The sequence below is a fragment of the Phacochoerus africanus genome, chromosome 12 (assembly GCF_016906955.1).
Source record: "Phacochoerus africanus isolate WHEZ1 chromosome 12, ROS_Pafr_v1, whole genome shotgun sequence".
Taxonomy (NCBI): Eukaryota; Metazoa; Chordata; class Mammalia; order Artiodactyla; family Suidae; genus Phacochoerus; species Phacochoerus africanus.
Window position 1 is genome coordinate 33,882,617 of NC_062555.1, and position 10,965 is coordinate 33,893,581.

A 10,965-nucleotide genomic window follows, 5' to 3' on the forward strand; every position below is an offset into this window, starting at 1 on the left:
TGGTTTGCCAGGTGACCAGAAATAAAAAGCATGTCCTTAAAATTCCCTCCCCCAAGGCCAACTCCTCCAATTGAGGAGGTTCAGGGCGTTCTAGCTTTACATTTTTTGTTCTAACGCCCTGTGTGGCCTTGCTCAGTTTAGATTTGAACCCAGTTCAAAAAAGCACAAGTCCAGGAAAAGATTGTGCAAGAGTTTTGTGTTTACACGGTGCTGTACATTCTTAACAATACTGGCCATATAATCCATAAACATCAATCTAAATTTTATGAGATTGCTAATCAGCTTCTCAGCAAGTATTGCAAATTTAAAGGCAAAAACAGAGACAATGCTAAATAAAGCAATGGTTTCCAAGAAATTTCTGGAAGACAATGAGCACGAGTGCATTGATTAAATCAATGAAACAGACATGGTGGGGTGCCTGCTCTGGGCATTGTCCTGTTGCCAAGTGCTCAGAGGAACACAAAAGTGAGCGAGAGTCTAGACCTCCACACAGCAAAATCTGTTGTGGGGCTGAGGGCTTTGTTTTTCAGAAGCTTTATCATATCTGACTTCAAATTAGTAAGAAAATCATTATGCAGTCTCTAGCCAAGGATGTAAAGACTGATCTTGGTGTCAATACAATGTATGAACTGCTTAATTCTGTTCCAAAGTTTCTTACTATGTTTTAAGGATGGCGGTGTTCCTGCAGTGGCTCAGTGGAAATGAATCCAACTAGCATCCATGAGGACATAGGTTCAATCCCTGGTCTTGCATGGTGGGTTAAGGATCCGGTGCTGCCATGGGCTGTGGTGTAGATCGCAGATGTGGCTCAGATCCTGCATTGCTGTGGCTGTGGCGGAGCCCAGCAGCTGCAGCTCCGATTCAACTCTTAGCCTGGGAAACTCCATATGTGTTGGGTAGGGCCCTAAAAAAGTTTTAAGGATGGAGAGAGAAAAGCATTTTTTGTCAAATGATTCCTCTAATTATCCCTATATTTATCAGCAGAAATTTTATCACAGTAATCATGAGAGCTAACACTTACTGAGGAAGACCAACTTACTCTGTGGCTGGCCCTGACCTACTTTTAAACATTTCGCATGCAGTCACTTCTTTGGTTGTCAGAATCACCTTTGAGTTTTGGTTCTAATTATCTATTGCTATGGAACTAACTAGTTTACCCTTAGTGGCATAAAAGAACAACTATCTTCTCATAGTCATAGATTCTGCGAATCAGGAAACCAGCCAGGAGGACTAGTTTCGACTCCATATCTGAGACCTGGGCTGGGAAGACTTCGTCAGCTGGAGGTAGCTGACCAAATTCCCAGGGGCTGGAAGCATCCGGATGCCACTTCCCACACATCTGACACCTGGCCTGAGATGACTGGAAGGCTGGACTCAGGGGGAACTGCAAAGCAAGACATCAACTCATATGACTTCTCCATGGAGCTTGGGTGTCCTCACAACATTGCAGCTTCAAAGTCCTTGAACGTCTTACTTGGCACCTCCAGCTTCCAAGAGTAAGTGTTCCAGTGAGCAAGGCTAGATCATCTTATGACCAAGCTTTGGAAGCATTGCTTCCATCATAACGTATTGGTCAGAGTAGTTATAGGCCTGTTCAGAGTCAGAGGGAGGGGACATAGACCTTCCTCTGGATGGAAGGAGTATCAAAGAATTTATGGCCACATTTTTAAATTGTTTTTGTCTTTTCAGGGCCGCACCAGTGGCATAGGGAGGTTCCCAGGCTAGGGACTGAATTGGATCTATAGCTGCTGGCCTACGCCAGAGCCACAGCAACGCCAGATCCGAGCCATGTCTTCAACCTACACCACAGCTCACAGCAATGTCGGATCCTTGACCCACTGAGCGAGGCCTGGGATCAAACCTGTGTCCTCATGGATGCTAATCAGAGTTGTTTCTGCTGAGCCACAACAGAAACTCCCTATGTCCACTTTTTTTTTTTTTTAATGCTACCAATTGTTCTCATTATGACCTGTGTTCTAGGAAACTCAGATAGGAAAACTGAGGCATGGAGATGCCAAGAAACCTTTCCAGGATTACATATCAAGTAAGAGGCAGAGCAAAGTGTAAATCTGTCCTCCCAGCCCAGGATCCCACATTCTTTACCAGCAGCTATGTTGTGCAATCCACACAACAAGTGTTTGGTGAGAGTTTGCTATGTGTCTGTCTCTGTTCAAGGATCCATCCAAACAGAGTACACAAATGCTCTCTGGTAGCATTTTACATTCCGCTTGTAGAAAACTGATAGTGGATAAATGTATAATATGCCAAGTGAGAAAGGTTTATTTAAAAATAATGTGGGGAGTTCCCGTCATGGCTCAGGGGTAATGAACCTGACTGGTATCCATGAGGATGCATGTTCGATCACTGGCCTTAAAGATCCAGCATTGCTGTGAGCTGTGGTGGAGGTCACAGATGTGGCTCAGATCCCACATAGCTGTGGCTGTGGTGTAGGCTGGCAGCTGCAGCTCTGCTTCAACCCCTAGCCTGGGAACTTCCATATGCTGGGGGTATGGCCCTAAAAAGACAAAAAGTAAAAATAAATAATAATAATAATAATGTGGCTAAAGAGTCACACCTGGTTATTTGATCATGTTATTTCGTGTAGGGTGGTCATGAAAGGCCTTTGCGAAGACGGGGCATGGACCTAAATGGAATATGAATACTCGTCATACATCATGTGGATTCCTGGAGGAAGAGCTCTGCACATGCCAAAGGCTTGACAGAGGAGAGGGAGTGGGAGGACGTATCGCTCCAACATCCTTAGAGGGAATAAATGATAAGAGGAAAGGGCCAGAGTTCAGAGCTTGTGTGCCCAACACCAGCACCAACATGCCAGCTTGAATGTCTAGCACAGCCTGTTCCTGGGTCCATGAGAAGAGATGAGGTCAGAGAGATACTAGAGGGCCAGAGCCTGCAGAACTTTGTGGGTCATTGTTAGGATGTTGGCTTTCACTTTGAATGAGCTGGGGAACCATTGAATATGCTGAGTAGAGATGTTTCATGATCTGAATAGACTTTAAGGAGCAAGAATGGAGGCAGGGACCAGTTAAGAGGCTGCGATAAGAGTTTAGGCCAAAGATCACATGGAATTGGATCAGGATGGCCGAGGTGAAGGTGGTGGAAAATACAAAGATGGTTTGCCAACTCTCCAAGTGAGGCTGAAAGATTTGCTCCTGGGACTGTGCATGAAATGGAGAAATCACAGTCACTTCAAAGTCTTGTCTTAAGAAAGCAAGAGAATGGAGTTGTCACTGGCTGAGATGGAAGGAGTTCGGGGTGATCAGCATGTTTGGGGGAGACTGAAATGTGGGCTTCTGTGTTTGACAGGCTACACTGACCATGACTCTCGGACCTCCACGTGGAAATGTTGAGCAAGCAAACACACAAGTCTAGAGCTGGAGGAGCAGCCTGTCTCAAAACCCTGCAGTCCTTGGTGAGGTTTATTCCTAAGTATTTTATTTTATATTTTTGGATGCGATTTTAAAAGGGATTGTTCACATTCCCTCTCAGAAAAACGTATATGCAGAGAACTATAAAATATTAATAAAGGAAATTAAAGATGATTCAAAGAAATGGAAATATATCCCATACTCTTGGATTGGAATAATTTATATGTGTGTGTATACACACACACATATTGGCTATGTCCATGTCATGTGGAAATTGCCCAGCCCAAGGATCATACCCATGCCACAGCAGCAACCTGAGCCCCTGCAGTGACACCACCAGATCCTTAATCCACTGCACCCCAAGGGAACCCCAAAGAAGAATTAATATTGTTAATATGGGAGTTCCCATTGTGGCACAGCCGAAACAAGTCCAACTAGTATCCATGAGGATACAGGCTCTATCCCTGGTCTCACTCAGTGGGTTAAAGGATCTGGCATTGCTGCGAGCTGTGGTGTAGGTCATAGATGGGGCTTGGATCCCGCGCTGCTGTGGCTGTGGTGTAGGCTGACAGCTGAAGCTCCTATTAGACCCCTAGCCTGTCTCTTTGTGTGGCTCTGCAACAAACCTTTCCCTGATCCAAACAAACAGACAAAAACAGTCCAGTGAACCCATGGAAAACCTGAGATTCAAATGCTGTCTGTGCCCATAGCCTACTCTGGAGAAGTCCCCATTCAGTGTTTATCCCATTTCTATGAAAACTCTTTGAGAAAGCTACTTTTACTTGCTTTTTCCATGATTTCTTCATGTTCTCCCTCGTTCCTTTTTTATTTTTATTTTTGCTTTTTAGGGCCACACCAGTGGCATATGGAAGTTCCCAGGCTAGGGGTCAGATCAGAGCAACAGCTGCTGGCCTACACCACAGTCACAGCAATGCCAGATCTGAGCCACATCTGCAACCTACACCGAAGCTCATGGCAACACCAGATCCTTAATCCACTGAGGGGGCAGTGATCGAACCTGAGCCCTCATGGATACTAGTTGGTTTCATTACCAATGAGCCACAACAGGAACTCCCCTTGTTCCTTATAGTCAAGTTTCATTCACCTTTAAAAAAATTTTTTTAGGGAGTTCCCATCATGGCTCAGTGGTTAACGAACCCAACTAGGAGCCATGAGGTTTCGGGTTCGATCCCTGGCGTTGCTCCAGCTACAGTTCCGATTAGAGCCCTAGCCTGGGAACCTCCGTATGCCACAGGTGCGGCCCTAGGAAAAAAAAAAAAAAAAGACAAAGAAAAAATATGTTTTTAAATGTAGTTGATTTACAATGCTCCTTCAATTTCTGCTGTACAGAGAAGTGACCCAACCATAATGTATACACACACACACACACACACACACACACATATACACATTCTTTTTTTTTTTCATACTGTCTCCTATCATGTTCTAACCCAAGAGACTGTACACAGGTCCCTGTGCTGTACAGTAGGACCCCATTATCCATTCTAAATGTAATAGTTCGCATCCACCAACCCCAAACTCCCCATCCATCGCCTTCTCTCCCCCACTCCCCCTTGACAAACACAAGTCTGCTCTTCATGTCCATAATCTGTTCTGTTGGTAGACAGGTTCATTTGTCATCCACCATCTTTTCACAAGGTCACTCAGTCTCGTTTTTGCAGAACTTCTGCACCACAGGACATGACAGATCAACCCTTCTTTCCTTTTTTAAATTTATTTTAATTTTTAATTTTTTTAAGTTTTTGTTTTTTCTATTATAGTTGATTTACATTGTTCTGCCAATTTCTGCTGTACAGAAAAGTGATCCAGTCATACATATATATATGTGTGTGTGTATGTGTGTGTGTGTGTGTATACTTTTTATCACATTATTCTCCATCATGTTCCATCACAAGTAACTAGATCGAGTTCCCTGTGCTACACAGCAGGATCTCATTGCTTATCCACTCCAAAGGCAATAGTTTGGGGTTAGGAGATACAAACCCTTGTTTTCAAAATGCTTTTCCATTTGGCTTCACGCTCTCCTGTCCCCCAGTTTTCTCTCTGGGGACTCTTTCTCTCTGTAAACGCACTCCTTAGTCATCGCCTTCAGTGCCTTGATGCTAAATTCTGTCTGATCTGACATTTCCAATCCCAGTTTTTCTGATTTCCCCGTGTATTTATTCACTCGACTGTTCAATGAGCATCACAATCTTAACCTGCCCCAGGAGCATTCTGATTTCCCGCCCCCCACCCCCACCCCCAGCCTGGTCAGGTTTGATGAGAGAAGTCAGAATAGAGGAAGGAGCACCCCAAAGGCAATAGGAGAGGGAAGAAGTTTTGGTCCCCCAACACCGTGTTCGGCCAGTGGTGGGGTATGCTTTGAGACATTAGGCATAAACAGAATTGTGAGCATCATTTACATAGAGTAGTTCCATGACCCATGTCCACAAAGCATGAGTTCTTACTGAACTTATGTTATGTCCAGGAGACTTCCCTACACAAAACAGAAGATCGGATATTTCATGCCAAAGCATCTTTTTTTTTTTTTTTTCTTTTTAGGACTGCACCCACGGCATATGGAGTTTCCCAGGCTAGGGGTCGAATTGGAGCTGTAGCCGCTGACTTACACCACAGCCACAGCAACGCAAGACTCAAGCTGCATCTGTGACCTCCACCACAGCTCACAGCAACTGCCTGGATCCTTAACTCGCTGAGCAAGGCCAGGGATCGAACCTGCATCCTCATGGATGCTAGTCAGATTCATTTCCACTGATCCATGACGGGAACACCCCAGACACATTTTTTGAAATCAATTTTATGTCCAGACCAAAGATGGGCATTGAAGAGAGGTAGGGATAAAAGCTAGTGACCCCAAAGCCTGAGTTTATCCTATAATCCATGGACACAGATATAAAATGTAGGTGCAATGTCAATTTCATGGTCTTAGCAACTCCAGTAGAGACTGGCCTCATGGGAAATGAGGTAGGTGTTCCATCCCTGCTTCAAGGAAGCATATGGTTACCTGTTGCTTTGCTTTTTACCTTGTGACCTACAGGGTCCTTTTCAGCTCTGTGTCCCTCTGCTTCTCTCTCCAGCTAAGCTCCGTTCCATTTGCTCACCACCCAGCCAGCAAGCCCTCCCCGCACCCCACCACCATGTTGTAGTCCCTCTCTCTGTGTCTCTTGGTTCAAATTTTGAAGAGAGAAATCTGATTGATGGATAGACACCAATGGGTTGGCTGACTTTGAATCTGATGCTTCCATCTGTGGCCAGCGAGAGGAGGACTCTGCTTTTCCAACATAGACGTCTGGACTCAGAAGATCCTTGCGTCAGGCATTTCCCGGGAAAAGGAACTATTTTATAGTAAATGTCACCCTAGTGCAAATTCTGTAGTTGCAAAAGTAGCAAAGGAGAAAGTCCATGGTTTCCCGATAAGCCCTTCCTGAGAATAAACTTCAGGTATGATGATGAGCTAAACATTAAATAAATAGGAATCAAATACACTGGAATGAAAGCAGTGAGGTTAAAAAAAGGGGGGAAGAAAAGAGGATCGAAATGAAAAGGAAAGAAAAGAAAATGTAGAAAACAAGAGGGAAAGAACAGAGTTCACCAAATGAAACGTTTCCCTGAGAATGTGTGTGTGTGTCTGAGGCCAGTAGATCAGTAGAGAAAGAATGAATCAGGGGTTTTAGAGAAACAAAAATGCAAAAAGGGGGGAAAGGGGGTATGTGTTGGATTATAGCCAGTTTTCCAGCTCCAGACATCTGGAGCCAAGACAGGGAAAGGTGAGGAGATGTCCTTTGCCGCAGCTCTTGCCTCCATGGGGGCTGGTTACTCGGGATATTTACATTAAATTAACGTGGCTGGCTGTGGCTGTGTCCAGCGCTTGGATACGCGGTTAAATAATCAGTGTGGTTTGGCCGCTGGTTTCTTTACTGTGGTTGAATAATTGGTGTTGTCTCCGTTGCTAGCTACTTTAAAAATGGATATGTGCACTTGTTTCTCTTTTTTTCTTTCTCTTGAGCAATTTTGACAAGCCCTGGGCAGAAAAGTGGCTGACCTGCTTATAAAGGGATGCCTTTTTCTCCTTGTCATTTGTGCTTCCCCCAGATATTTTTCAAGGCTTTGAGAATCGTAGACTTTTCTGCCTGGAATCTAGATGAAGCACTCTACTTAGGAAGGAATTCAATCCACCCCTCTTGTTTGTAGCAGCAAAGAGATAAGGCTGAGCCTAAGGGCATCTGTAGTTCTCCAAAACTGGCCCCCATTTCTTTTCTTTCCTTTTTTATTTTTTTGCTTTTTAGGCTGCATATTCCGCATATGGAGGTTCCCAGGCTAGGGGTTGAGTCAGCACTGCAGCCAGCCTACGCCACAGCCACAGCAACACGGGATCCAAGCCACATCTGCAACCTACACCACATCACGGCAATGCCAGATCCTTAAGCCAGTGAATGAGGCCATAGATCAAACTCGGATCCTCATGGATACTAGTTGGGTTCTTAACCTGCTGAGCCACAATGGGAACTCCCATTTTGTTGCTTTTTAAAAACAATTGCCAAATTACCACAAGCTGTCTTGCCCTGAGAAATATTCTTCTCTCCAAACGGCTCTGTCTCTTACGTCTCCAAACCCAACCCCAACTTGAGGTAAATGATCTCAGAGCAATTAATGCTCTTTCAGCAGCAAACTGACTGGGACGGCTGGGCCAGGTGACAGTACAAGTCAGGGACGAGCCTCCACCTGACAGCAAATTCCGATGATGTATGTATATTAGTCATGGATGAAGGCCAAGTCTTCAACTGCCACCCAGAACCACAGGTTCTCCGGGTTCCATAGCACAAGGAACCCAGAGCTCCAAATTTAAAGTCACATAGAGAGGAGTTCCCATTGTGGTGCAGTGGTTAACGAATCGAACTAGGAACCATGAGGTTGCAGGTTCGGACCCTGGCCTTGCTCAGTGGGTTAAGGATCCGGCGTTGCCGTGAGCTGTGGTGTAGGTCGCAGACACGGCTTGGATCCCGCATTGCTATGGCTGTGGTATAGACCGGTGGCTGCAGCTCCATTGGACCCCTAGCCTGGGAACCTCCATATGCCACAGGAGCAGCCCTAGTAAAGGCAAAAAGTCAAAAAAATAAAATAAAGTCACATAGAGAGAGGGAGGAAACGAGTGTTTCAGAGGGGGAAGTGGGGAGGAAAGAGCAAAGTGTTTTCAAACATGGGTCATCAATCACAGGATAATTTCACTTCTACTGGAAGGCTAGAAAATACATTTTAGGTCACTCACTCAGTGCTTATTCAGATTAAAAATATAGGGACATTTGCAGTTCCCATTGTGGCTCAGTGGTTAACGAACCTGACTAGCAACCTGGCCTCGCTCAGTGGGTTAAGGATCCGATATCACTGTGAACTGTGGTGTAGGTCGCAGACACAGCTCGGAACTGGCATTACTGTGGCTGTGGCATAGCCTGATGGCTACAGCTCCAATTCGACCCCTAGCTTGGGAACCTTCATATGCCGTGGGTGTGGCCCTAAAAAACCCCCAAAAATAAAAACTAGGGACATTTGTTCTGATCAATCTCAAAGCACAGGTTAAGGGGGGAGTTCTTAAGATTTTAATGGGATTTGGAAGAGGATTCTTTAGAATTCATTGATCTTGCCACTTTAGGAAGAAGTCTTATTTCCCTCTATAAAAGGCATTCTTTTCTTCTTTTGTTTCTTTTAAGGCTGCACCTGTAGCATATGGAAGTTCCCAGACTAGGGGTCGAATTGGAGCTGCAGCTGCTTGCCTGCATCACAGCCACCGCCACGCAGGATCTGAGCTGCATCTGTGACTTACACCTGAAGCTTGAGGCAATGCCACGGATAAAGGCCAGGGTTCAAACCTGCATCCTCATGGATACTTGTCAGATTCTTAACCCGCTGAGCCTCAATGGGAACTCACAAAATTTATCTTTAACACTTTTTTTGAGAATTACCAACCAAGTGGAGGAAAAACATTCCAGAAAGGCAAAACTCTAAGCCATCAGTCCCACACTGTGCAGGGTGATATGGAACAAAGGTGGAGCGGTGGCCAAGGGGACAAGCTTAGCAGATCACTTTTTGAGTGTTCTCACTTATTAGTTGGATAATGTTGGATCCCTAAACCTCCTTCAACTTAAATGTCATCAATCTTTACCCTATTAATTTTCTGAAGACCTAACTCATAACGTTTGTCTTACACATAATAAGAAAAATTAAAATGAAAGCTACAACGAAGCATAATTTTCATCTATCAGATTGTCAGAGATCCAAAAGTTTAAAAACATGTTGTCTTGGCAATGATGCAAGCAGAGTTGTTTTACAGAATAACGCTGCGCATGTGCAAGCTGGAAACCCATCTTCAGGATGACCTGGGTTTCCTGAAGACCCCTCAGTCCATTAAACTCAGAAATGTTGCCACCAGAGCCCTCAACCAAGCAAGAAGTCCTTCGTTAAGAAAAATCTGGCTTCCAGCAGCACAAGTAGCTTCTATGGACCAATTCAAGACTAGCCAATCAGCTTCCAACTTTGAAATTCCCCAAACCCTTTAAATTTCTCCCTGCACCCTGGATCAAGGAGACAGAATGAGCCCTGCCTCCTGTCTCCTTGCCGGTCAAGTTCACAATAAAGCTCCAAGCCGGTGCCATAGTATTGGCTTCTCTGCACATGGAGCAGCAAGCCCTGCTCTGTAATAATATCATAAATAAATTGGGCAGGAGTTCCCTCTGTGGCACAATGGGATCTGCAGTGTCTCTGCAGTATTCCCGGAACTCCCCACGTGAACTATGTCTATGCAGGGTAGGAAGAGTCACTTAGGAAGGACAGCCACCACCCTTGTCAATTCCCCAGCCTCTTTTCCTGCTTGCAGCCATTTACTTGCTCAAGGTGAGGGGCCATCGGTCTCCATATTTTCTAGCTTGGAAATGTTCTTATCTCTAGACAAGCCACCGTATCACCCAAATTAAATGATACCTATAAAGTAGAAGCCCCCAATTTTTATTATTTGATTCAACAGACAGAAAATTAGTCTTCCAAATTGTTGTACAGGTATCCAAATGCTTGCTCCCACATGCTCGTGGGCCACTAAGGAATGGTGCGTGGACCAGCACCTATCCATGAAATGCAGTTGGTGGATCCCTGATACAGTGGACACCATTTCTTCTTCTTCTTCTTTTTTTTTTTTGGCTTTTAGGGCTGCACCTGCAGCACGTGGAAATTCCTAGTCTAGGGGTTGAATCGGATCTATAGCTGCCAGCCTACACCACAGCCACAGCAACACGGGATCCAAGCTGCGTCTGCAACCTACGCCACAGCTCATGGCCATGCCGGATCCTCAACCCACTGAGTGAGGCCAGGGATCAAACTTGTGTCCTCATGGACACTAGTCTGATTCTTTGCAGCTGAGCCACAACAGGAACTCCCCATTTCTTCTGATGACACCCTTGGTTTTCCTTTAGGGATCTCCTCTCTCACTTCCAAGCTACCTGGGTGAACACCAAATGAGACTCCTGCACTTTGCCTAGAACTTTGGGAGGCAGATGATTATTTCTGTTGA

General features: G+C 45.1%; 1 long non-coding RNA gene across 2 annotated transcripts; it reads left to right on the top strand.

The window, feature by feature from the left end:
• The first annotated feature begins 1,193 nt into the window (after positions 1–1,193).
• LOC125112715 (uncharacterized) lies at positions 1,194–7,217 on the top strand. 2 transcript variants are annotated; one of them, XR_007131236.1, is made up of 3 exons: positions 1,194–1,496; positions 2,606–3,433; positions 6,488–7,217. It is a non-coding gene; the product is annotated as an uncharacterized LOC125112715 (long non-coding RNA). The 2 variants fall into 2 exon arrangements; XR_007131237.1 differs by having other exon boundaries at positions 3,328–3,433.
• Positions 7,218–10,965: the final 3,748 nt, after the last annotated feature.